Source organism: Nerophis ophidion, linkage group LG02, assembly GCF_033978795.1.
Source record: "Nerophis ophidion isolate RoL-2023_Sa linkage group LG02, RoL_Noph_v1.0, whole genome shotgun sequence".
Classification (NCBI taxonomy): Eukaryota; Metazoa; Chordata; class Actinopteri; order Syngnathiformes; family Syngnathidae; genus Nerophis; species Nerophis ophidion.
In genome coordinates, this window is record NC_084612.1 from 73,300,928 (window position 1) to 73,323,682 (window position 22,755).

Consider the following 22,755-nt stretch of genomic DNA (forward strand, 5'->3'; position numbering starts at 1 on the left):
AGTCCTGGCTGTGATGTTGCACGGGGAGAAAGAAGCTGGAAGAACAACAACACAAGGGAGGAAAGAGCTGATGTGAAGCTCTGCTGCTCTCTCTCCTTCTCTCACATATTTAGGGGTTGGGTATAACCTAAAGGCACCTTGCACTCCCAAGCTGTGATTGGCTGTGGGCTCGGCCAATGAGAGCGCACATTGTCGTGCATCTTCCTGGGGTTTTTGAACGGGGGAGGTTATTTTGAAGGTAAAGGGGAACATTATCACAATTTCAAAAGGGTTAAAAACAATAAAAAATCAGTTCCCAGTGGCTTGTTTTATTTTTGGATTTTTTTTTCCAAATTTTACACCTCACGGGATATCCATAAAAAAAGCTTTAAAGTTCTTGATTTTCCCTATTTGCGATGCGACTGTCCATTTCCCTGTGACGTCATACAGTGAAGTGAAGTGAAGTGAATTATATTTATATAGCGCTTTTTCTCTAGTGACTCAAAGCGCTTTATATAGTGAAACCCAATATCTAAGTTACATTCAAACCAGTGTGGGTGGCACTGGGAGCAGGTGGGTAAAGTGTCTTGCCCAAGGACACAACGGCAGTGACTAAGTTGGCAGAAGCGGGAATCGAACCTGCAACCCTCAAGTTGCTGGCACGGCCACTCTACCAACCGAGCTAAACCGCCAATACAAACAGTGCTGCCAATACAAACAACATGGCGGTTACCACAGCAAGATATAGCGACATTAGCTCGGATTCAGACTCGGATTTCAGCGGCTTAAGCGATTCAACAGATTACGCATGTATTGAAACGGATGGTCGGAGTATGGAGGCAGATAGCGAAAACGGAATTGAAGAAGAAATTGAAGCTATTGACGCTATTCGGCCATAGCATGGGTGTACCTAATGAAGTGGCCCATAGCACGGCTGCCTTATTAGCATCGCCGGTAAAACGTGCGGACCAAACAATCAGGACTTTCACATCTTGTGACACTGGAGCAACTTAAATCCGTCGATTGGTAAGTGTTTGTTTCGCATTAAATGTGGGTATCTAGTTTCAAATGTACATACAGCTAGCGTAAATAGCATGTTAGCATCGATTAGCGTAGCATGTTAGAATCTATTAGCTGGCAGTCATGCTGTGACCAAATATGTCTGATTAGCACATAAATCAACAACATCAACAAAACTCACCTTTGTGATTTTGTTGACTTAATCGTTGCAAATGCATCTGCAGGTTATCCATACATCTCTGTGCCATTTCTGTCTTAGCATCGCCGGCAGACACTCTGGCAAATTCAATGGGGGTCTGGCGGCAGATTTCTTGCCAGTGGTGCAACTTGAATCCCTCCCTGTTAGTGTTGTTACACCCTCCGACAACACACCGAAGAGGCATGATGTCTCCAAGGTTCCAAAAAATAGTCGAAAAAACGGAAAATAACAGTGTTTGTAATGTGAAAATGAAAATGGCGAGTGTGTTACCTCGGCGACGTCACGTTCTGATGTCATCGCTAAAAGACCGATAAACAGAAAGGCGTTTCATTTGCCAAAATTCACCCATTTAGAGTTCGGGAATCGGTTAAAATAATACATGGTCTTTTTTCTGCAACATCACGGTATATATTGACGCTCGCATAGGTTTGGTGATAATGTTCCCCTTTAAAGGCCTACTGAAATGAGATTTTCTTATTTAAACGGGGATAGCAGGTCCATTCTATGTGTCATACTTGATCATTTCGCGATACTGCCATATTTTTGCTGAAAGGATTTAGTAGAGAACATCGACGATAAAGTTCGCAGCTTTTGGTCGCTAATAAAAAAGCCTTGCCTGTAGCGGACGATGTGCGTGTGACGTCACGGGTTGTGGAGCTCCTCACATCTGAACATTATTTATAATCATAGCCTCCAGCAGCAAGAGCGATTCGGACCGAGAAAGCGACAATTTCCCCGTTAATTTGAGCGAGGATGAAAGATTTGTGGATGAGGAAAGTTAGAGTGAAGCCCCCCCCCCAAAAAAAAAAAAAAAAGCTATGGTTCCAGGCGACGGCAGTGGGAGCGATTCAGATGTTATTAGACACATTTACTAGGATAATACTGGAAACTGCTTATTGTGTTAATTGTGAGAACTGGTGGGCATGGTAATGCCGGGTTTGTCCCTCCGTGGATGCGTTGACATGAACACAACAAAGGTAGGCTCTTAAAAATATTTATTTAACAAAAAAAGAGCTCTGAACAGAAATACTGGAGCTAATAAAAAGGCAAACCAAAAACGCTAGTGTGAAAACTAGGAAATGCAAAAAGAAAACTAAACTTGGCATGAAAGCACAAACCAGAAAACAAATCATCAGTATGAAAACTGGAATAATCAAGTGGCGTAGCGTGAGAGCTAGCGAGAATAAACGTCGAAAAAGTAGCAGTCGTCACTTGTTGCATGAGAGCAATTTATGAACCCAGACCGAATGAACAGAGAAGACTGGCTTAAATAGGAGGGTGATAATTAGTAGCAGGTGTGCGGGGCGAGACTAGCAGGTGGACTGGTGAGTGACCATGATGACAAAGCAAACAGGAAATAAGGAGTCGGAGAAATATACAAAATGGAAAAATAAATAGCGTAGATCTGAGCAGCAGATCGCAACATTAATAGTGTTTTAGTGAGATTATAAAGTCATACCTGAGAATCGGATGGCTGCGGCGAACGCCAGTGTCTTTGAGAGAAGCCTCCTGCTGCCTTTTTGAGCTGCAGGAGGAGGTTGCCTAATCCACTCAAGCCGACTTAATATCACAATTTTCCCATCCAAAAACTTGCTGGTTGACGTAAAGAAACATGTTCGCTTGACCGTTCTGTGTTAAAGCTTCACAACAAACAAAGAAACACCGGCTGTGTTTCGGTTGCTAAAGGCAGCTGCAATCCACCGCTTTCCACCAACAGCATTCTTCTTTGACGTCTCCATTATTAATTGAACAAATTGCAAAAGATTCAGCAACACAGATGTCCAAAATTCTCTGTAATTATGTGATTAAAGCAGACGACTTATAGCAGGGATCGGGCTGGAACAAATGTCCGCTACAATCCGTGACGTCACATGCACGCGTCATCATACCGCGACGTTTTCAACAGGATACCTCCCGGGAAATTTAAAATTGCAATTTAGTAAACTAAAGCGGCCGTATTGGTATGTGTTGCAATGTTAATATTTCATCATTGATATATAAACTATCAGACTGCGTGGTCGCTAGTAGTGGCTTTCAGTAGGCCTTTAAAGTTAAAAGTACCACTAGGTGTGCTGAAAATTACCCTATGCACTTGACCCATCCCCTTGTTCTACCGCCTGGGGGGTGAGGGGAGCAGTGAGTAGCAGCGGGGGCCGCGCTCGGGCATCATTTTGGTGATTTAAGCCCCCTAACACTCAACTTTTGCTTCTGCGCCAGCACCTCCCAGCGAACATTACTGTATTTTCCAAACTATAGAGTGCACATTTTAGAAAATGTTACTCTTTTTTTTCCTACGCTTTGAACCCAGCGGCTTATAAAACGATGCTGTTTGCGTTCAATGGTTTTTATCAAACCAAGGCAGAGGACTGAAATGGTGTGTTTTTGTTCGTGCTATGGCACTGCAGCTAAAAGATTGAATCATATTTTTTTCTTTTAAAATTTAGTAAGTTCGGCTACTGGTAAATACGGTATTCGCCGCACCTGTCTATAAGCCGAAGGTGTATACGTTGTGAAATTAGTTACTTATACAGAACTAGTTTATAAATTCATACCTTATTTGTTTCCAACAGTGTCTGTAACATGGCAGTAAAACGGCTGGGCAAACAAAACAGAAGTTATCGTCATGGACCCACTAGCTGCGGAAGCTAGCTCTCCAATCAGCGACAGACTCAGTAACTCCACGGGGACATTTTGGTGAATTTACTGAGGAATTTCTGCAACTGGAACAATACAAGAAGAATGCCCAGGTTAGTTAATAACACTAAAACAGACACTTGTAAACATGTTAGCAAATTAACTCATGCTAACGATGCTAGCATCATTACACTACGATAGCACGTACAAATATGCATGAAAACACTCCAACAGACATCACACATGGGACGGTTTACTTGGTAAGAATTGTTTTAGTTATATTGTAAAACTTACAAACGTTGCTTGGAGTGACGGCTGAAGTAAAGAGCAAGTAAAAACGCTATGGACGACTAGAAGATGAAACGGCACTTCTACTTCCGGTTCAAAGTGTTAAGTATAAGGAATTCACATTCACCCAGCAGCCCCTGCAGTGAGAAAAACTCCATTAATTAGCCACACTGTTTTATAAGCCATCGGGATCAAAGCGTAGGGGGGGAAAAAAGTAGCGGCTTGTAATCCGGAATTAACGGTACATTTAGGACGGCAAGTCGCACAAGATGTAAGTCAACAATCCTTTCCCACGAGATCAGGCGGCGCTGTCACATGACATCTGACCCAGGTCCTGCTTGTTGCAGCCAGAGAGACATGACACGGGTTCAGGTTTCCTCATTAGCGGGCCGGTGGTGAATAATGCAGGCAGGTGTATTGTTGGGAGCAATGGGCCAGGTGCTAATGGGACACACACAGCATGGCTTTAATGGATGTCACCAAAGTCAACTGAAACCGCACCTGCAGACTCGGGTGACACATTAACATTCGCGACTTGCTCAAAACCAATTTTTTATTTACAGGGGACCCACACTTCCTTGTGGTCTAGATCAGTGTTTTTCAAATCGATGGCGTGACAGTCGCTTGCTGTCGTCGTGCGGGTTCAATGGACCACCCAGGAAGGACAATTTTTTGAGCAGGTTTTACTTTTTTATTTTGCAATAAATCTGTCTGCAGCTTGGATCGCTTTTCTGCTCCTTCCTCCACTGCTCGCTCACGGTCCGCTCTTTCAGCCGCCGTCGTCGTCGTCCTCTTCTCATGCGCTGCTGTGGGTTCTTCTCCTCCTTCTGCCCCGATTTCTCCTCCTTCTCCCCTTTTAGACAGCATGAGGAGATGGGTTAATCGTGTCCCAGTGCGTGAGCCACTCACCTGAATTAGATTGCGGCGGCGTCGCTCCCGGCACGCCCCGCCTCTCCGCTCCGCCGAATTCTCCGCCTCCTTGCCGCCATCTTGGGAAAGGCTGCAGCGTGCCCTGCCCCCCCGTCGGCTCCGCCTCTCCACAGATGGTAAATGGGTTATACTTGTATAGCACTTTTCCACGTTTTTTTTAAGGAACTCAAAGCGCTTTGACACTATTTCCGCATTCACACACACATTCACACACTGATGGCGGGAGTTGCCATGCAAGGCGCTAACCAGGCCCCATCAGGAGCAAGGCTGATGTGTCTTGCTCAAGGACACAACGGACGTGACTAGGATGGTAGAAGGTGGGGATTGGACCAGGAACCCTCAGATTGCTGGCACCGCCACTCTCCCAACTGCACCACGCCGTCCCCCTGTAATTATAATATGCAAATAATGTGCCGTTGCCGAGTGTCTGTGCTGTGTAGAACTTGGCAGGGTAATACTCCATGTCAGTAGGTGGCAGCAGCTTTGTAAAAAGTCAGAATGTGTCAAGTGATTTAAAGGGGACCCACACTTCCTTGTGGTCTAGATCAGTGTTTTTCAAATCGATGGTGTGACAGTCGCTTGCTGTCCTTGTGCGGGTTCAATGGACCACCCAGGAAGGACAATTTTTTTTAGCAGGTTTGACTTCTTTATTTTGCAATAAATCTGTCTGCAGCTCGGATCGCTTTTCTGCTCCTTCCTTCACTGCTCGCTCACGGTCCGCTCTTTCAGTCGCCGTCGTCGTCGTCCTCGTCTATGGCTCTCTATTTCTCTCGCTTCTCATTCGCTGCTGCGGGTTCTTCTCCTCCTTCTGCCCCGATTTTTCCTCCTTCTCCCCTTTTTGACAGCATGAGGAGATGGGTTAATCGTGTCCCGGTGTGTGAGCCACGCACCTGAATTAGATTACGGCGGCGTCGCTCCCGGCACGCCCCGCCTCTCCGCTCTGCCGAATTCTCCGCCTCCTTGCCGCCACCTTGGGAAAGGCTGCAGCGTGCCCTCAACCTCCTCATGCTCTTTCAGGGAGAGCATGTCCCAAATTCTAAGCTGCTGTTTTGAGGCATGTTAAAAAAAAAATAATAATGCACTTTGTGACTTCAATAATAAATATGGCAGTGCCATGTTAGCATTTTTTTCCCCCATAACTTAAGTTGATTTATTTTGGAAAACCTTGGTTCATTGTTTAATGCATCCAGCAGGCATCACTACAAAATTAGGCATGCGGTATTTTCTTGAATTGCCGCCAGGTGTATAGTATGCGCCTGCCTAGAATTACTTTTATTAGCGCATGTCTAGAATTTCCACAGGGTCAAACTCGTCACGTCACGAGTGACACTTCACCTGTCATCATTTTCAAAATGGAGGAGGCTGATTTCAAACATTTGAAATCGCATAAAGGGAAGAAGATTAAGAGCTATTCAGTAGGATTTAAGGTCCAAGCTATTGAATATGCTAAAAAGAACAGTAAGCAGCTATGTTTTATTAATATACCGTAGCTGCGTGTGTCAAATATGAGTCATTAAATGACTCCCACCTCCTGGTGGTAGAGGGCGCTAGTGATCCTTCTTGCGACTACTCGGCTGCAGAAGAAGTGACAACAAGCAGCGACCGTTTATTTTTTCCTCTCGCTTGCACTTTTAACATGGAGGATTACATATCTAAAATAAAACCGTTTTCTAAACTGGACTTTCAGTCAAAGCAGGAGGTAATAAAGGAAGATCTCCATCGAGACGGAGAGACTTTTAAAACTGAAGAAAGATAAGGAAGACTTCTATAAACAAGTTATCGATGCTTTTGATCAGAAGGAGCTGCGCATGGACTTCATTTATAAGTAAAGGTAAGACCATAATAACGTTTTTTTTTAGTTAAATGTGCTTTTCATGATGGTGTCCTTACATCACACTCAAATTTTCAAGCACAGGCCTAAATTTACTGCATGCCTTTGGTAAGTGCCGGAGTGAGAAGAGGTCTTAAAATAATTAGCGCCCCGGTGGCAATTCAAGGAAATACGGTAATCACGTGTTCATTCCACGACTGTATATATCGGAATCGGTAATTAAGAGTCGGACAATATCGGAATATCGTGAACGTTATAAGTAAAGGTAAGACCATAATAACGTTTTTTTAATTAAATGTGCTTTTCATGATGGTGTCCTTATATCACACTCAAATTTTCAAGCACAGGCCTAAATTTACCGCATGCCTTTGGTAAGTGCCGGAGTGAGAAGAGGTTTTTAAAATAATTAGCGCCCCGGCGGCAATTCAAGGACATACGGTAATCATGTGTTCATTCCACGACTGTATATATCGGAATCGGTAATTAAAGAGTCGGACAATATCGGAATATCGTGAAGGTTATAAGTAAAGGTAAGACCATAATAACGTTTTTTTAATTAAATGTGCTTTTCATGATGGTATCCTTACATCACACTCAAATTTTCAAGCACAGGCCTAAATTTACCGCATGCCTTTGGTAAGTGCCGAAGTGAGAAGTGTTTTTTAAAAATAATTAGCGCCCCGGCGGCAATTCAAGGAAATACGGTAATCATGTGTTCATTCCACGACTGTATATATCGGAATCGGTAATTAAGCGTCGGACAATATCGGAATATCGTGAACGTTATAAGTAAAGGTAAGACCATAATAACGTTTTTTTAATTAAATGTGCTTTTTATGATGGTGTCCTTACATCACACTCAAATTTTCAAGCACAGTCCTAAGTTTACCGCATGCCTTTGGTAAGTGCCGAAGTGAGAAGAGGTTTTTAAAAATAATTAGCGCCCCAGCGGCAATTCAAGGAAATACGGTAATCATGTGTTCATTCCACGACTGTATATATCGGAATCGGTAATTAAGAGTCGGACAATATCGGAATATCGTGAACGTTATAAGTAAAGGTAAGACCATAATAACGTTTTTTTAATTAAATGTGCTTTTCATGATGGTGTCCTTACATCACACTCAAATTTTCAAGCACAGGCCTAAATTTACCGCATGCCTTTGGTAAGTGCCGAAGTGAGAAGAGGTTTTTAAAAATAATTAGCGCCCCGGCGGCAATTCAAGGAAATACGGTAATCATGTGTTCATTCCACGACTGTATATATCGGAATCGGTAATTATGAGTTGGACAATATCGGAATATCGTGAAGGTTATAAGTAAAGGTAAGACCATAATAACGTTTTTTTTAGTTAAATGTGCTTTTCATGATGGTATCCTTACATCACACTCAAATTTTTAAGCACAGGCCTAAATTTACCGCATGCCTTTGGTAAGTGCCGAAGTGAGAAGAGGTCTTAAAATAATTAGCGCCCCGGTGGCAATTCAAGGAAATACGGTAATCATGTGTTCATTCCACGACTGTATATATCGGAATCGGTAATTAAGAGTCGGACAATATCGGAATATCGTGAACGTTATAAGTAAAGGTAAGACCATAATAACGTTTTTTTAATTAAATGTGCTTTTCATGATGGTATCCTTACATCACACTCAAATTTTCAAGCACAAGCCTAAATTTACCGCATGCCTTTGGTAAGAAGAGGTTTTTAAAATAATTAGCGCCCCGGTGGCAATTCAAGGAAATACGGTAATCATGTGTTCATTCCACGACTGTATATATCGGAATCGGTAATTAAGAGTCAGACAATATCGGAATATCGGCAAAAAAGCCATTATCGGGCATCTCTATTTATACCTTTATTTATTTTTTTGCACTAAATTTTTCCACACCAGACCTCATTACCTGCAACAGCATGTATCTTTTTCTTTGGCTTTTTACAATCCTTAGTGTGATAGAAGGATGACGGTAGAAGAAGAAGCTGCCATGTTGTGACTGAATGATGGCCCGCTGGCCCCAAAAGTGTGAATGAGACCCTTACTTTCCTTCAAGTTGTAAAAGCGCTTTGAGCACCTCGAAGGTAGAAGGAGGCGTCGTAGAAATGACGGCCGTACATCAGTTTTATCATCGGCCCCGGCAGCTGTTATTGTCCAATAAAAGCCGCGTTGTTGCCGTCGACGGTCAGCGGGTGTCAGTGAGTAACGGCCACAAAATAACCCGCAGTCACGCAAAGTGGCGGACTTGGCCGGGGAATCGCGATTTAAATTGGATTGGCTCCGCCCTCAACAGGCTGCTAAAATGCCATTTGGAATTGGAGCCGCACAGATTTGAATTAAATGGATTGCAATTATTTTTAGCCAAGTAACAGGAATCATTTATCTGGGTAGGTAAGGCTTTTGCTTAAATGTTAATATAAATGTGAGGACTCTTCTCCGGCATTGGTAATGCTGGTGTAGTTTTCCCGCAGAACACAGCAAAGGTAAGATAAAAGGTATTTATTTAATAACAAAAACACTGGTGTAAAGAGAAAGCAAACAAAAGACGCTAGCGTGAAAGCTAGGATAAAACACTAGGAAACCAAAACTTGGCACGAGAGCACAAACGAGTAAACAAACCATCAGTATGAAAACTGGAATAAACAAGTGGCATAGCATGAGAGCCATCCATCCATCCATTTTCGTACGCTTATTCCCTTTTGGGGTCGCGGGGGGCGCTGGCGCCTATCTCAACTACAGTCGGGCGGAAGGCGGGGTACACCCTGGACAAGTCGCCACCTCATCGCAGGGCCAACACAGATAGACAGACAACATTCACATTCACACACTAGGGCCAATTTAGTGTTGCCAATCAACTTATCCCCAGGTGCATGTCTTTGGAAGTGGGAGGAAGCCGGAGTACCCGGAGGGAACCCACGTATTCACGGGGAGAACATGCAAACTCCACACAGAAAGATGTGAACCCAGGACTGCAGGACCTTCGTATTGTGAGGCAGACGCACTAAACCCTAGCATGAGAGCTAGCGAGAAAATACATACGATAGAAAGACGAGAGTCGTCACTGTAGCACGTAGGCAAACTAGGATCCGAGAATGAATACCGAAAAGGGTCGAGTTTAAATAAGGGAGGTGATTAGAAGAAAACAGGTGTGCGTAGATAACAAGGGGCAGGTGAACTAATGAGCTATAATGGTGACAGACTAAACAGGAAATAAAGACGTTAAACAACAGGGTGATACTAAAATGGAACAATAAACCAGAATATGTACAGATCCGAGCAGCGGATCGCAACAATAAATATACAAACCCCGTTTCCATATGAGTTGGGAAATTGTGATAAATGTAAATATAAACGGTAAATGTTTTGCAAATCCAAATATTCAGTTGAATATGCTACAAAGACAACATATTTGATGTTCAAACTGATAAACATTTTTTGTTGCAAATAATCATTAAGTTTAGAATTTGATGCCAGCAACACGTGACAAAGAAGTTGGGAAAGGTGGCAATAAATGCTGATAAAGTCGAGGAACGCTCATCAAACACTTATTTGGAACATCCCGCAGGTGTGCAGGCTAATTGGGAACAGGTGGGTGCCATGATTGGGTATAAAAACAGCTTCCCCAAAAAATGCTCAGTCTTTCACAAGAAAGGATGGGGCGAGGTACACCCCTTTGTCCACAACTGCGTGAGCAAATAGTCAAACAGTTTAAGAACAACGTTTCTCAAAGTGCAATTGCAAAAAATTTAGGGATTTCAACATCTACGCTCCATAATATCATCAAAAGGTTCAGAGAATCTGGAGAAATCACTCCACGTAAGCGGCATGGCCGGAAACCAACTTTAAATGACCGTGACCTTCGATCACTGTATCAAAAACCGACATGAATCTCTAAAGGATATCACCACACGGGCTCAGGCACACTTCAGAAAACCACTGTAACTAAATACAGTTTGTCGCTACATCTGCTAGTGCAATTTAAAGCTCTACTATGCAAAGCGAAATCCATTTATCAACAACATCCAGAAACGCCGCCGGCTTCTCTGGGTCCAAGATCATCTAAGATGGACTGATGCAAAGTAGAAAAGTGTTCCGTGGTCTGACGAGTCCACATTTCAAATTTTTGGGGGAAATATTCGACATCGTGTCATCCGGACCAAAGGGGAAGCGAACCATCCAGACTGTTATCGACGCAAAGTTCAAAAGCCAGCATCTGTGATGGTATGGGGGTGCATTGGTGCCCAAGGCATGGGTAACTTACACATCTGTGAAGGCACCATTAATGCTGAAAGGTACATACAGGTTTTGGAACAACATATGCTGCCATCTAAGCGCCGTCTCTTTCATGGATGCCCCTGCTTATTTCAGCAAGACAACGCCAAGCCACATTCAGCACATGTTACAACAGCGTGGCTTGGTAAAAAAAGAGTGTGGATACTTTCTTGGCCCGCCTGCAGTCCAGACATGTCTCTAATGGAAAATGTGTGGCGCATTATGAAGCGTAAAATACGACAGCGGAAACACCGGACTGTTGAACGACTGAAGCTCTACATAAAACAAGAATGGGAAAGAATTCCACTTTCTTCAACAATTAGTTTCCTCAGTTCCCAAACGTTTATTGAGTGTTGTTAAAAGAAAAGGTGATGTAACACAGTGGTGAACATGCCCTTTCCCAACTACTTTGGCATGTGTTGTAGCCATGAAATTCTAAGTTAATTATTATTTGCAAAAAAAATACAAAATTTTGAGTTTGAACATCAAATATGTTGTCTTTGTAGCATATTCAACTGAATATGGCTTGAAAAGGATTTGCAAATCATTGTATTCCGTTTATATTTACATCTAACACTCATATGGAAACGGGGTTTGTATAATTCATTTAACATTTATATTGCTGGTCATACATTCCAAGAGGCTATTCCTCCCCTGACCTCCACGCTGCATTCAGCAGCTGCTCTACTCTACCTGGCTCGCTCCCCTCAGAGGACAAACATGTCATCTCAGGTCGGACACATTTACAACTCCCCTTTCCAGCTGCCGTGTACGAACCCCTGCTTTACATTTAGATTGTCGTCCATTAGGAGCGATTCTCCGCCCTCAGGACGGATCGATGATCTGAGAGTTTGCTGATATCAGCCCAGGAGCTGAGGATGTTGACCAACACATTAGCGGGCAAGTGAAGACTTTATTAAAACACCAGCTGTGTCTCTTGAGGACTCGCCGCTTACGACGGCGACTAAAATTAGAAAGCGTCAAGTGTGGTGACCTGCTCGGCGTGAGACACGCACAAACCGACGAAAGAAGTAAATCATTGCCATCTAATCACAAGAAATGAATCATGTATCAAAGCGGATAATTCACCTCATTTATTTAATCTCCTTTATCTCAGTGGCCTGAAATCACTTGTGTGATATCATGTGCGATACAAGCAGTCCTGCTGTGTGTTTACTTTTGTTTGATATTGTGCGATACAAGCAGTCTTACTGTGTGTTCACTTTGTTTGATATCATGTGCGATACAAGCAGTCCTGCTGTGTGTTTACTTTTGTTTGATATCATGTGCAATACAAGCAGTCCTGCTGTGTTTACTTGTGTGTGATATCATGTGCGATACAAGCAGTCTTACTGTGTGTTTACTTGTGTGTGATATCATGTGCGATACAAGCAGTTTTGCTGTGTGTTTACTTTGTTTGATATCATGTGCAATTCAAGCAGTCTTGCTGTGTGTTTACTTAGTTTGATATCATGTGCAATACAAGCAGTCTTGCTGTGTGTTTACTTTTGTTTGATATCATGTGCGATACAAGCAGTCTTACTGTGTGTTTACTTTGTTTGATATCATGTGCAATACAAGCAGTCCTGCTGTGTTCACTTGTGTGATATCATGTGCAATACAAGCAGTCCTGCTGTGTGTTTACTTTTGTTTGATATCATGTGCAATACAAGCAGTCTTGCTGTGTGTTTACTTAGTTTGATATCATGTGCGATACAAGCAGTTTTGCTGTGTGTTTACTTTGTTTGATATCATGTGCGATACAAGCAGTTTTGCTGTGTGTTTACTTTGTTTGATTTCATGTGCAATACAAGCAGTCTTGCTGTGTGTTTACTTAGTTTGATATCATGTGCAATACAAGCAGTCTTGCTGTGTGTTTACTTTTGTTTGATATCATGTGCAATACAAGCAGTCCTGCTGTGTGTTTACTTTTGTTTGATATCATGTGCGATACAAGCAGTCTTACTGTGTGTTTACTTTGTTTGATATCATGTGCAATACAAGCTGTCCTGCTGTGTGTTTACTTTGTTTAATATCATGTGCGATACAAGCAGTCTTACTGTGTGTTTACTTGTGTGTGATATCATGTGCGATACAAGCAGTCCTGCTGTGTGTTTACTTGTGTGTCTGATATCATGTGTGATACAAGCAGTCCTGCTGTGTTTACTTTTGTGTGATATCATGTGCAATACAAGCAGTCCTGCTGTGTTTACTTGTGTGTGATATCATGTGTGATACAAAAAGTCTTACTATGTGTTTACTTTGTTTGATATCATGTGCAATACAAGCAGTCCTGCTGTGTGTTTACTTTTGTTTGATATCATGTGCGATACAAGCAGTCTTACTGTGTGTTCACTTTGTTTGATATCATGTGCAATACAAGCAGTCCTGCTGTGTTTACTTGTGTGTGATATCATGTGTGATACAAGCAGTCATGCTGTGTTTACTTGTGTGTGATATCATGTGCAATACAAGCAGTCCTGCTGTGTTTACTTGTGTGTGATATCATGTGTGATACAAGCAGTCATTCTGTGTTTACTTGTGTGTGATATCATGTGCAATACAAGCAGTCCTGCTGTGTTTACTTGTGTGTGATATCATGTGTGATACAAGCAGTCATGCTGTGTTTACTTGTGTGTGATATCATGTGCAATACAAGCAGTCCTGCAACGTGTTTACTTGTGTGTGATATCATGTGTGATACAAGCAGTCATTCTGTGTTTACTGGTGTGTGATATCATGTGCAATACAAGCAGTCCTGCTGTGTTTACTTGTGTGTGATATCATGTGTGATACAAGCAGTCCTGCTGTGTTTACTTGTGTGTGATATCATGTGCAATACAAGCAGTCTTACTATGTGTTTACTTTGTTTGATATCATGTGCTATACAAGCAGTCCTGCTGTGTGTTTACTTTCATTTGATATCATGTGCGATACAAGCAGTCTTACTGTGTGTTCACTTTGTTTGATATCATGTGCAATATAAGCAGTCCTGCTGTGTTCACTTGTGTGATATCATGTGCAATACAAGCAGTCCTGCTGTGTGTTTACTTTTGTTTGATATCATGTGCGATACAAGCAGTCTTACTTTGTGTTCACTTTGTTTGATATCATGTGCAATATAAGCAGTCCTGCTGTGTTCACTTGTGTGATATCATGTGCAATACAAGCAGTCCTGCTGTGTGTTTACTTTTGTTTGATATCATGTGTGATACAAGCAGTCTTGCTGTGTGTTTACTTTGTTTGATATCATGTGCAATACAAGCAGTCCTGCTGTGTGTTTACTTTTGTTTGATATCATGTGTGATACAAGCAGTCTTGCTGTGTGTTTACTTTGTTTGATATCATGTGTGATACAAGCAGTCTTGCTGTGTGTTTACTTTGTTTGATATCATGTGCAATACAAGCAGTCCTGCTGTGTTTACTTTTGTTTGATATGATGTGCGATACAAGCAGTCCTGCTGTGTGTTTACTTTTGTTTGATATCATGTGCGATACAAGCAGTCTTACTGTGTGTTTACTTTGTTTGATATCATGTGCAATACAAGCAGTCCTGCAACGTGTTTACTTGTGTGTGATATCATGTGCAATACAAGCAGTCCTGCTGTGTTTACCTGTGTGATATCATATGCAATACAAGCAGTCCTGCTGTGTGTTTACTTTTGTTTGATATCATGTGCAATACAAGCAGTCCTGCTGTGTGTTTACTTTTGTTTGATATCATGTGCAATACAAGCAGTCTTGCTGTGTGTTTACTTAGTTTGATATCATGTGCGATACAAGCAGTTTTGCTGTGTGTTTACTTTGTTTGATATCATGTGCGATACAAGCAGTTTTGCTGTGTGTTTACTTTGTTTGATTTCATGTGCAATACAAGCAGTCTTGCTGTGTGTTTACTTAGTTTGATATCATGTGCAATACAAGCAGTCTTGCTGTGTGTTTACTTTTGTTTGATATCATGTGCAATACAAGCAGTCCTGCTGTGTGTTTACTTTTGTTTGATATCATGTGCGATACAAGCAGTCTTACTGTGTGTTTACTTTGTTTGATATCATGTGCAATACAAGCTGTCCTGCTGTGTGTTTACTTTGTTTGATATCATGTGCGATACAAGCTGTCCTGCTGTGTGTTTACTTTGTTTGATATCATGTGCGATACAAGCAGTCTTACTGTGTGTTTACTTGTGTGTGATATCATGTGCGATACAAGCAGTCCTGCTGTGTGTTTACTTGTGTGTCTGATATCATGTGTGATACAAGCAGTCCTGCTGTGTTTACTTTTGTGTGATATCATGTGCAATACAAGCAGTCCTGCTGTGTTTACTTGTGTGTGATATCATGTGTGATACAAAAAGTCTTACTATGTGTTTACTTTGTTTGATATCATGTGCAATACAAGCAGTCCTGCTGTGTGTTTACTTTTGTTTGATATCATGTGCGATACAAGCAGTCTTACTGTGTGTTCACTTTGTTTGATATCATGTGCAATACAAGCAGTCCTGCTGTGTTTACTTGTGTGTGATATCATGTGTGATACAAGCAGTCATGCTGTGTTTACTTGTGTGTGATATCATGTGCAATACAAGCAGTCCTGCTGTGTTTACTTGTGTGTGATATCATGTGTGATACAAGCAGTCATTCTGTGTTTACTTGTGTGTGATATCATGTGCAATACAAGCAGTCCTGCTGTGTTTACTTGTGTGTGATATCATGTGTGATACAAGCAGTCATGCTGTGTTTACTTGTGTGTGATATCATGTGCAATACAAGCAGTCCTGCAACGTGTTTACTTGTGTGTGATATCATGTGTGATACAAGCAGTCATTCTGTGTTTACTTGTGTGTGATATCATGTGCAATACAAGCAGTCCTGCTGTGTTTACTTGTGTGTGATATCATGTGTGATACAAGCAGTCCTGCTGTGTTTACTTGTGTGTGATATCATGTGCAATACAAGCAGTCTTACTATGTGTTTACTTTGTTTGATATCATGTGCTATACAAGCAGTCCTGCTGTGTGTTTACTTTCATTTGATATCATGTGCGATACAAGCAGTCTTACTGTGTGTTCACTTTGTTTGATATCATGTGCAATATAAGCAGTCCTGCTGTGTTCACTTGTGTGATATCATGTGCAATACAAGCAGTCCTGCTGTGTGTTTACTTTTGTTTGATATAATGTGCGATACAAGCAGTCTTACTTTGTGTTCACTTTGTTTGATATCATGTGCAATATAAGCAGTCCTGCTGTGTTCACTTGTGTGATATCATGTGCAATACAAGCAGTCCTGCTGTGTGTTTACTTTTGTTTGATATCATGTGTGATACAAGCAGTCTTGCTGTGTGTTTACTTTGTTTGATATCATGTGCAATACAAGCAGTCCTGCTGTGTGTTTACTTTTGTTTGATATCATGTGTGATACAAGCAGTGTTGCTGTGTGTTTACTTTGTTTGATATCATGTGTGATACAAGCAGTCTTGCTGTGTGTTTACTTTGTTTGATATCATGTGCAATACAAGCAGTCCTGCTGTGTTTACTTTTGTTTGATATGATGTGCAATACAAGCAGTCCTGCTGTGTGTTTACTTTTGTTTGATATCATGTGCGATACAAGCAGTCTTACTGTGTGTTTACTTTGTTTGATATCATGTGCAATACAAGCAGTCCTGCAACGTGTTTACTTGTGTGTGATATCATGTGCAATACAAGCAGTCCTGCTGTGTTTACCTGTGTGTGATATCATGTGCAATACAAGCAGTCCTGCAACGTGTTTACTTGTGTGTGATATCATGTGTGATACAAGCAGTCCTGCTGTGTTTACTTGTGTGTGATATCATGTGCAATACAAGCAGTCCTGCTGTGTTTACTTGTGTGTGATATCATGTGCAATACAAGCAGTCCTGCAACGTGTTTACTTGTGTGTGATATCATGTGTGATACAAGCAGTCCTGCTGTGTTTACTTGTGTGTGATATAATGTGCAATACAAGCAGTCCTGCTGTGTTTACATGTGTGTGATATCATGTGCAATACAAGCAGTCCTGCTGTGTTTACTTGTGTGTGATATCATGTGCAATAATAGCAGTCCTGCTGTGTTTACTTGTGTGTGATATCATGTGTGATACAAGCAGTCCTGCTGTGTTTACTTTTGTTTGATATCATGTGCAATACAAGCAGTCCTGCTGTGTTTACTTTTGTTTGATATCATGTGCGATACAAGCAGTCCTGCTGTGTTTACTTTTGTTTGATATCATGTGCGATACAAGCAGTCCTGCTGTGTTTACTTGTGTGTGATATCATGTGCAATACAAGCAGTCCTCCTGTGTTTACTTGTGTATGATATCATGTGCGATACAAGCAGTCTTACTGTGTGTTCACTTTGTTTGATATCATGTGCAATACAAGCTGTCCTGCTGTGTTTACTTGTGTGTGATATCATGTGCAATACAAGCAGTCCTGCTGTGTTTACTTGTGTGTGATATCATGTGCAATACAAGCAGTCCTGCAATGTGTTTACTTGTGTGTGATATCATGTGCAATACAAGCAGTCCTGCAACGTGTTTACTTGTGTGTCTGATATCATGTGTGATACAAGCATGATAACAAACAAACTAATGCTTCGAACAAACACGAAACTGTGGCAAGAAATAAACAAGACTTTCGTGGATATGCCATGAATCGAGCAACATGAACTGTGGTATCGCATGAAAACAAGCAATGACGCCGGGCCGGCCGACTGGCAAGTCAGGCTTAAATAAGGGTCTTGATTAGAAACAGGTGCGCGGTCCGAACACCAGAAGCAGGTGAAAATCATAAGTCGGCATGGTAACCAAACAAAACAAGGGAGCGCAAACAGGAAGTATGCAAACGGACTATTACGGACAAGGCTTGCAAGTAGGAACATATTTATTACCTCAAGAAATCTTGGCAGGGCATGAGCAGAGGTGGGTAGAGTAGCCAGAAATTGTACTCAAGTAAGAGTACTGTTACTCTAGAGATTTATTACTCAAGTAAAAGTAAGGAGTAGTCACCCAAATATTTACTTGAGTAAAAGTAAAACGTATGTTGTGAAAAAACTACTCAAGTACTGAGTAACTGATGAGTAACCTGTTTGTTTAATGATTACGGCAACAAATAATGCACAAAAACATAAAAATAGCAATGAGCAAATTCAGAGCCAGGAATATCTCTTAAGCAACTAAAACGATATTATATATTAAATAATAATACATTAAAATAAAAAACATAAAAACTAATCTTAGAAGTACAATTTATCCCAAAAGTTACTCAAGTAGATGTAACGGAGTAAATGTAGCGCGTTACTACCCACCTCTGGGCATGAGGTAAACAAACATAAACTGTGGCATGAAACAAACAAACAAACTAATGCTTCGAACAAACACGAAACTGTGGCAAGACATAAACAAGACTTTCGTGGATATGCCATGAATCGAGCAACATGAACTGTGGTATCGCATGAAAACAAGCAATGACGCCGGGCCGGCCGACTGGCAAGTCAGGCTTAAATAAGGGTCTTGATTAGAAACAGGTGTGCGGTCCGAACACCAGAAGCAGGTGGAAATCATAAGTCGGCATGGTAACCAAACAAAACAAGGGAGCGCAAACAGGAACTAAAAGAGTCCAAAAACTAACAAAAACAAAACAAAAACATGATCCAGACCACGGATCATGACAAAATTAAGTCTTTGTTACTTAGAATATGTTCATTTTACAAAAGTGTTACCAAAAACATATAAGTTTGACTTGAATTTGAAAAAAACTAAACGTTTTATTTTCAACTAAAGAAGGGTTAGTTATGAAACTGGGGGGGTTCGGTACCTCCGACAAGGTTAAGAACCACTGCTCTGGATCTACTGAACGGAGATATCATTTTGTCTCTTCATGAATCTTCTGCATCTGACAAAGTGTTTTCATATTCAGACTTCCGTCGTCTGTGTGCCGCGCGCTCCTTCCTGCTCCTTTCACACATTCCTCGACTCCGTGGTAATCCATGTGGAAGGTCTGGAGCGTCTACCGGTTCAATTATAGGCCACATCGGAGCTTTTCTGCCGTGCACTTTGTTTCACGGGAGATGAAAGGAGGAATTCCGAGTGTTTTGGTTGGCTGAGCATATGAGACCCCGATGTAACCTGCATTCCCCGTGCCTCAGATCCTCCATGGACCACAACTTTAAGCCATTCCTCTTTCAAAAGCCAAAGGATCGGTCAAGCACAGAAATAAAACAGTTTTACTGAAAACAGTAATACTAACCACTGTTAAATATGTAACTTAACATCAATATTATTACAGGGAGAATTTTTGACTACTAGGTTATGCAGTTACACAATCAAAATAATATTATTTAAATTATATTTTTTAAAAACCCCGTTTCCTTATGAGTTGGGAAATTGTGTTAGATGTAAATATAAACAGAATACAATGATTTGCAAATCCTTTTCAACCCATATTCAGTTGAATGCACTACAAAGACAACATATTTGATGTTTAAACTGATAAACATTTTTTTTGTAACTTTAGAATTTGATGCTAGCAACACGTGACAAAGAAGTTGGGGAAAGGTGGCGGTAAATACTGATAAAGTTGAGGAATGCTCATCAAACACTTATTTGGAACATCCCACAGGTGTGCAGGCTAATTGGGAACAGGTGGGTGCCATGATTGGGTATAAAAACAACTTCTATGAAGTGCTAAGTATTTCACAAACAAGAATGGGACGAGGGTCACCACTTTGTAAACAAATTGTCAAACAGTTTTAGAACAATATTTCTCTACGAGCTACTGCAAGAAATTTAGGGATTTTACCATCTAGGGTCCGTAAAAATATCAAAAGGTTCAGAGAATCTGGAGAAATCACTGCACGTAAGCGATGATATTACGGACCTTTGACCCCTCAGGCGGTTCTGCATCAAAAACCGACATCAGTGTGTAAAGGATATCACCACATGGGTTAAGGAACACTTCATAGAACCACTGTCAGTAACTACAGTTGGTCGCTACATCTGAAAGTGCAAGTTAAAACTCTACTATGCAAAACGAAAGCCATTTATCAACAACACCCAGGAACGCCGCCGCCTTCGCTGGGCCCGAGCTCATCTAAGATGGACTGATGCAAAGTGGAAACGTGTTCTGTGGTCTGACGAGTCCACATTTCAAATTATATTTGGAAACTGTGGACGTGGTGTCCTCCGGAACAAAGAGGAAAATAACCATCCGAATTGTTGTAGGCACAAAGTTCAAAAGCCAGCATCTGTGATGGTATGGGGGTATATTCGTGCCCAAGGCATGGGTAACTTACACATCTGTGACGGCACCATTAATGCTGAAAGGTACATACAGGTTTTGGAGCAACATATGTTGTCATCAAAGCAACGTTATCATGGACGCCCCTGCTTATTTCAGAAAAGCAATACCAAGCCACGTGTTACAACAGCGTGGCTTGGTAGTAAAAGAGTGGGGGTACTTTCCTGGCCCGCCTGCAGCCCAGACCTGTCCCCCATCGAAAATGTGTGGCACATTATGAAGCGTAAAATATGACAACAAAACCCTGGACTGTTGACAACTTAAGCTCTACATAAAACAAGAATGGTAAAGAATTCCACTTTCAAAGCTTCAACAATTAGTTTCCTTAGTTCCCAAACGTTTATTGAGTGTTGTTAAAAGAAAATGTGATGTAACACAGTGGTGAACATGACCTTTCCCAACTACTTTGGCACGTGTTGCAGCCATGAAATTCTAAGTTAATTATTGTTTGCAAAAAGAAAATAAAGTTTATAAATTTGAACATCAAATATCTTGTCTTTGTAGAATATTCAACTGAATATGGGTTGAAAAGGATTTGCAAATCATTGTATTCTGTTTATATTTACATCTAACACAATTTCCCAACTCTTATGGAAACGGGGTTTGTACATGGAACAAAAAACTACAGTAAAAATGTAACAAAACAATCGGTATGAAATGTTGTTAATTATAATTTATAATAACATACTTAGTCACCTATAATACAAAGCTGATGCAATAAAGCCCAGGGTTAACAACAAAGAGCCACCACCTAAACTAAAGTCTTAAAAAAAAAAAAAAAAAAAAAAAAAAATTGTTATTATTATTATTATTTTATTTTTGTGGTCTTGTAATTAACCATGAGTTGAGCATATGTAAGCATGTGGCCCCACTTTTAACTGTTTTTCCACACACTTATTGCAAACGCTTATTTACAGTAAGTCATTAATTTGATTTAGTCATTATATTTTCTTAAGTCAATATTTAGTAAGTCAATATTTACTAAGTCAAAATAATGACATACTTAGTATCTCTCTTGTTTTCACTTTACAGAAAAAAATATCGAGCTATATATCGTATATTGCCACTCAGCATACGGAGCGTAAAACGCAACCAAAAATTGTAGGTTTCTTCACGCGACGAAGCCGGCCTACTTCACGTTTATATTTCGCTGTGTTTGTTGCTTTTTTTGTCGCATTTGGCTTGATTGGAAAAAATGTCGATTGAGAGCAGGTGTGACGTTCATGTGTTCTCAATATTCAGGGTTTTGTCGTTCATAGAAAAAATAAAAATTCCAACCCGTTTTCAAAGGCGAACATTATCACCAGACCTATGCAAGCGTCAATATATACCGTGATGGTGCAGAAAAAAGACCATCTATTTTTTTAACCGATTTCCGAACTCTAAATGGGTGAATTTTGGCGAATTAAACGCCTTTCTGTTTAATGCGCTGGAGGCGATGACGTCAGAATGTGACGTCGCCGAGGTAACACACCCACCATTTTCATTTTCAACACATTACAAACACCGGGTCTCAGCTCTGTTATTTTTCCCTTTTTTTGACTATTTTTTGGAACCTTGGAGACATCATGCCTCGTCGGTGTGTTGTCGGAGGGTGTAACAACACTAACAGGGAGGGATTCAAGTTGCACCACTGGCCCGAAGATGCCAAAGTGTCTGCCGCCAGACCCCGATTGAATGTGCCAGAGTGTCTCCACATTTGACCGGCGATGCTAAGGCAGACATGGCACAGAGATGTATGGATAACCTGCAGATGCATTTGCAACGATAGTCAACGAAATCACAAAGGTGAGTTTTATTGATGTTGACTGCCGGCTAATCGATGCTAACCTGTTACGCTAATCGATGCGAACATGCTATTTACCGGCGGTGCTAAGGCAGACATGGCACAGAGATGTATGGATAACCTGTAGATGCATTTGCAACTATATTACGTTTCCTTCCACCCACATTTAATGCGAAACAAACACTTACCAATCGACGGATTTAAGTTGCTCCAGTGTCACAAGATGCGAAAGTCCTGATCGTTTGGTCCGCACATTTTACCGGCGATGCTAACGCAGCTATTCGGCCATGCTATGACTATGAATTCGCTCAATAGCTTCAGTTTCTTCTTCAATACTTTCATACTCCAACCATCCGTTTCAATACATGCGTAATCTGTTGAATCGCTTAAATCGCTGAAATCCGAGTTTGAATCCGAGCTAATGTCACTATATCTTGCTGTGGTATTCCCATTGTTTGTTTACATTGGCAGCACTGTGTGACGTCACAGGGAAATGGATAGT

At 41.2% G+C, this 22,755-nt stretch overlaps 1 protein-coding gene across 1 annotated transcript in view; it reads right to left on the reverse strand.

Annotated features, from left to right (window-relative positions):
• Positions 1-90, reverse strand: part of LOC133545089 (zinc finger protein 385A-like) — an 83,319-nt gene extending 83,229 nt beyond the window's left edge. Inside the window, exon 1 of the mRNA XM_061890422.1 lies at positions 1-90. This exon is cut by the window's left edge and continues 190 nt beyond it. The gene's annotated coding sequence lies outside the window, so the exon portion shown is untranslated.
• Positions 91-22,755: the final 22,665 nt, after the last annotated feature.